The sequence below is a fragment of the Cupressus sempervirens genome, chromosome 5 (genome assembly GCF_028749045.1).
Source record: "Cupressus sempervirens isolate cs-2001-9-10 chromosome 5, ASM2874904v1, whole genome shotgun sequence".
Lineage (NCBI taxonomy): Eukaryota > Viridiplantae > Streptophyta > Pinopsida > Cupressales > Cupressaceae > Cupressus > Cupressus sempervirens.
The window spans coordinates 1022480148-1022486492 of NC_143122.1; the positions used below are offsets into that span (position 1 = coordinate 1022480148).

Sequence of the window (6345 nt, forward strand, 5' to 3'; positions counted from 1 at the left end):
GCATGAGTGTATGTGTGCATTTGTGTGAAGAGTATGATTACTTACAAAGTTTTGGAGGTGAATTAGAGTGTAAAGATTGAGTAGTGTTGATTCACCCCCCTCTTAGTCTCACACATTTCTTATTACATTTCCAACGATTGGTATTAGAGCAATGTACTCATGGAAAAATTCTAACTACTTGGGAGTTAAATATCTTAAAGATAGAATCCTACAAATTGGGAAAGGTCATTGAGAACTAGAAGATTGATGTTCAACTTTCTTATGAACAAGTCAAGGCTGTAAAGGAAATATTAGGGAAATTCTTGAAAAGAAAGAAAGATATGGAAATACAAAAAAATGACACCCAATACAAAGAAGAGACTGTTGAATAACCATTTGATGAAGAAAGATCCAATGAATATAATGCAAAAATTGAAAATCTATTGGAGAGGAACAATACCTTGAATGAAGAATTTAGAGAAATGAAAAGAGAACATGAAATTCAAGTAGTGAAGCTATGTGAAGTGATTGAACAAAATAAAAGACCGAGGAAGATAAAGAAAAGGCTGAAGATGACAAGGCACTATCTAATGAAGACAAGAGATAGTTGGTTACTGTAGGACCAAAAAATGGGATAATATCTAACATACTATGAGCAAATAGAAAACTCAAAAAAAAAAAAAAAATTGATACCCTCTAGCCTAACATTAAATCTGAATAAACAAAGAAAGCAACACAAAGTTAAAACCCCCTCTTTCATTTCTAGCTCCCATGTCCTTCTTTCTTCTCCATATGATGTAGCTCTAATTGCCTATAATGCAGACAATTAGGAAGCAAAAGTCTATGATAATGATAATGATATGAGAGTACTAGAAGAAGTGATTTGAAGCATCAAGAGACTAAGAAGTTAGGACCTTAAGACTTAGGATGGGAAATGAGAGGAAGAATGCCCAATTTATAATCAATATGCAAGATGAGACCATTGGACTTGTCACCTTGGATATGTGACTTGGTAAGAGATTCCTTTGAGAATCTATGACACATATGACACAAGATGCCAAATGTAAGATTGTATGACACTTGGAAGTTAATAATGTCTAAAAATGGAAGAGGATCTATGATGCATCACGTGACACCTCAAACCCACTTAAAGCCAAGAATCTATGACAATAGAAGTCAAATATAGATGTGCATAAGGAAATACAAATATGTGGATTATGACATAACTTAGCCAAGTGTAAGGATAAAATCCATGATGTAAGATGCCCATGTGTCATGATGATGTCAAGATTGTGTCAATATTATGTGGAATATCTAAATTAAAAATCCATATATCCACACAAATATAAATTAGGAATGGAAATTAATGGTGGAAAATATGACTTAGGAAATTGTGAATTTCCATAGTTTGCATAGAAAAATAAATAAATTAATGAATATAAATTAATTGAAAATTTAATTAGGAAAAATAATTAGAAAATGTGAGATGAAAATGATGGGGAAGATATAGGATTAAATTATGGGTTATTTAATCCTATAGAGAAAATTAGTAGATGATTGGCCAATTTGATTAATAAATGCGATAGTATCCTTTGATGAAAATGTGATGATTATGCAAATCGGTTGGGATGATGATGGATAGACTAAAGCCATGGTCAAAAGGATTGATTGAGTAAAATTGATAACATGCAAAGGACACATGACATGAATTAAGGACACACAACATTTAACCAATATCATAAATGCTACATGATTGCACACTAGTACATTTAGGCTCATTTTTTGACCATTATTGGTCAAAATTTGGACCAACCAATTGGTCATAATTTTTCTCATCAAAATTTTGACCAACTTACTAGTTGGTCAAAATTTTGACCAATACGATGGTTGAAAACTTTGAAAATTGCCAGCACAATTTCTGCCAAGCATTGGTCAAAATTTTGACCAATGTTGGTAGAAAACTGCACAACATTGCTTGAAATTTCAACCAATGCTTGGTGGAAAATTGCCAGCATTGGTCAAAATTTTGAACAATTCTTGGTAGAAAACTGCCAGCATTGGTTGAAATTTTGACCAATGCTTGGTAGAAAACTGCCAAGCGTTGGTCAATTTTTTTTTAGGCATTCCATAAAATAGTTCACATGCCTTGCCTATGTTTTGACATTTTGCATCATTGTTTCAAATCACTCTCTGTAATCCATCATCAGCTGGATGAAAGAGTGCATGATGCATGCAAAATGTCAAATCATAGGTAAGGCATGTGAACTATTTTATAGAATGCCTAATGGACTCCAAGTCAATGCAATCAACCTGTTAGAAACCTATTGAGATAATAATCATCCCATTGATACACATATCAGCAACCATTATGTTACAATTGCCAATAAAATAAATGCAACATGAATATATATACATTGAAACTAGAATGTCAAATACCTATATTAAGAATTCACTTTTCTAGAACTATGATATTAGAGGATGAGACATAATCCTTACATAAACCAAATCGATGTTATTGATGGATACACACAAATTACAATAATCACCCAACATCCACACACAAAGAATTCCAATACCCAAAGTATAGGGCTAGTTGCATTTTAGACAACTACAAATATTTGTGGATGAGGGACGATCCTATAGAAATCCAGCTGGATGCAACAACCATGCATTGATGCCTACCTAAATAGTTACCACACACATGCATATATCAATAACCAATCAATTAATTAAATAAGTAGAGAAAAATAATTTCATGAAGTCTAAGAATTTAAATACCTAAACAAACAAGCTAGCTAACTGCCAAAACATCAAATGATAAAAGGAAAAATCCTTACAAAAACCCCAAGTCTATGGATACATCCATATACATATACGTACAATAATTGGACCCATTTGCACACACATAAAAACCAAAAATCAAAACATAGACATACACTATGTTTAGTAATAATACAAGTGTCAAGAGTTCTTAGTTTAAAAGTGTCTCTTTTTAGAATCCTTACCTGTAAACCCACTATCATGCTCAAGAAAACAATATCATTTTTTCTTGCTATTAAATGAATACAATGCATGCATAACATGAGTTAGTATGACCTTGAGACCTATGTCCAAATGCCAAGAGCACATAGTACATGACATAAACAACATAAAGCTCTGTTACAAAGCTATAAAGAACAAATGGTGGCTCAGATAGTCCATTTTTCTAATTATTGCAGCTTTGACATAGCCTTATGGACAGAGACCATAGTACAACATGAGAACTATACTACCAAACCAAGAAATATTGACCCACTGACACATTATTTCCAAGGAGCTCATGTCTACATGATTTGGTTAGCATTGTTAGATTGACATACCAACAGAAATAGCTTGTCACCAAAACCATCCAAAAACCAAGCATCTTTCTTGTAATGATGGACTCCAATATATACATAAGAGATATTGGAAACAACCATCCTTCACACCCAATGCATAGCCCCCCACCCTATGTTGTAGTAGCTCAAATCCCTGAAAATAAGGAACAACTAATATTTAAAAATATGCAAACAAAGAGGCTTTTACAATAACAAATATCAAATGGAAACAAAAAAAAAAACTGATCAATCAAAGTTAAATGCACTAGATGGCACTATTGGTTGATTAGCATCGAAATTGAAAGTTGGTTGAGCAACCTCAGTTCCAATAGGTAATGCTTAATCATCTTCTTCATCTTCTAGCTAGTATGTTTCTAATATTGTTATAGATTTCTCATAAATCTCATTGTTATCATGACTTTGCAAGTTCTCAATCTTCTCAAGTCCTTTAGCATCATCAATATACTGAGCATATAAATTCACACCTCCTATATTACCAAAGTCCTTCTCTTCTTCTCCAACTTTCAATATGTTCTCTAGTCCTTCAAGACAAATAGTTATAATCCTTGGATCTAGATAGACTAAAAGGTCACATAGAGGCTTTATGCATCCTTGATTATAATCAAAGTAGGCATTGAAGGTTAAATGCAAGAGAATGAAAATTTGAACATATAATTAATGATTATAGTAAATCATTATCATTATTATACCCATTCAATTATGTTAATATCTCCCACACCAATGTAGATTCACAATTTTATTGTGAGCTGTCCAAAAATAAAATAAATAATCTATTCATGTGTACCACCAAAAGTAACATTTGATATGGCCCATGCTACTTCCTTTTTAATATCAAACTCAGTAGTTTGAAGGAGTTGAACTAGGGGAGGAATGATGTTTGCATCAATCACAGCTTGAAAATGAATATATTAGTTAATATATAGCAGGCCTTCAAATATCTTAGTTTCACACCATTCTACATTTATGGCTCTATACTCTAGATAATAAATTGAAAGACCTGAATCTGTTCTTTGTTGCCAACAGTTATGTTTGAAATGGTCCAGCAAGCTTCCTTCTTGATGCTCTTCTTATGATTATGGGTTAACAATGCTAAATTTTTGATTATGTACTAAATTTACACAAAATAAACATAATAGAAGTAAATGAAATTAGTCCAATGACACTAGCATACACTTGTATAACAACTAATTATTAGTACGTAAATGTAACAAAAAATAATGATATGAACATGTATACCTGAGTCTATAAATCATCACGAGTTACAATATTACCCACTATTCGAAGAGCTAGGATAAGAAGGAATGGAGAGAGGTGACTGAAACATGCATGGATTTTTTGATAAAAATCCAAAGCAAAGCTATAGTGCACATTAAAAACATCTATTAACAATACAAATCAAGCCAAAAAGGATTAATCCATTATTTATGGAGCCTTACAAAAAGAAATAAGAATGATAACACCTATCTATCATTACCAAAAAATAATTTACACTTACATTAGAAGCTCAACAAGCCTATAGAAGACACCAGCCTCAATCACAACTTAAATTTTATCATTTGTACCATTAGAGAGATAGAAAGAGCCCAACAAGCATCTGTCAGAACTTCTTCATCATTTGAGTGAATAAGTCACTCTAGTGTAGGTAGAGCTAGCTTTGTATGGGGGAAAACATAATTCAACAAGTGCATGACACAAACAACAATATAAAACTTAGTTTTTAAGAAAAAATGTGGGTAAATTGACATACTTGCTCAAATGTTGGTTGTGGTTTGCCTCAACAGAAATTAGACAAAGTCCATGTCACATTTCTCAACAATGAAAGCTTAGCATGTTTAGTCAATTGAGCAAGAAGTGGCATGAGAACACCATGAGAAAGAACTAGATCTCTACATTTGGGAGATTCACCATCCACTTGAGTTGGCAGAACTTTGTGTTTATGAAAAGACATCACATTTACATTAAATTCTACTAAATATCAGTAGTCAAACATTATTGGAAATAGATATTCAAAAAATGATATTATTGAATCAGTACAGATAATTTTCAACCCTTTGCATGTAAAAAATCACATCCAATGATTCATTAGAATGTGGAAAAAAATAAATAAATACAAGTAGAAACAATATAAAGAGAGAAATCAAAGTCAGGTCTTTTATGGGATCAGTCATGGAACTGCGGCAATATGTCCAACCCCATCCCTTCTTAGGAATTGGGGAATTATCTTACAAGCAGTGACACCACTGAATCTGGGAGCCATTCCTTACAGTTGTTGGAGATGTAGGTCAACTTCAAGACTTCCATTAAATCCTTGAGAGATTCCCTATTGAGCATTGTCATTCTTTTATCATTTAACTTAGACATCAATTAGAGATGTTAGAAAAAATTGATTAATTTTGAATCACTGGAACTATACATCAAAGATATTATTCACAAGAGCATTTAACTCTTCCATTAATAGTGCAACCTCCACCTACATAATCATTCAACATCAAGGCTTGTTCTCTAACTTATTTTTTGATGTGTCTAGAGTATATCATTTAACCCTTCAAAAACTCATACCTTTGTGATACTGATAATAATATAGCACATGAATACATTACTTACTGAGCTTTTCTAAATAATGGACTGACAATTTTATAATTAATAAAATTATATATGAATCTATCCTCATTCCTAAATGTTTGCATAGCTTTTCCTATAAATTGCAACCCCTGCTCTGATACTGGTAGAAAAACTAGAAGGAAGCATCTTCAAGAAACCAGTTCAACTGCTACTTTTGATTAATATATATCTCAAATTCTTCATTATCAGACTCTTCAAAATTGGTCTCTTCATTCTTTGCAGGGGTTTTCCCTTGTGTATTCTATGCATCAAGATTTTAACTTTTCCATAAGAAACAAAGAATCAATAAAATGTATTAAAAATATTGCTTACCATTTTTTTGTTTGTTTGATAAACATTAGCTATAGGTTCACTTATACATGAATAC

The 6345-nt window shown here is 32.2% G+C and overlaps 1 pseudogene; it reads right to left on the reverse strand.

Annotated features, from left to right (window-relative positions):
• Positions 1 to 3674: 3674 nt before the first annotated feature.
• On the reverse strand, positions 3675 to 5304 carry LOC149559418 (importin subunit alpha-1-like; annotated as a pseudogene).
• Between the last annotated feature and the right edge of the window lie 1041 nt (positions 5305 to 6345).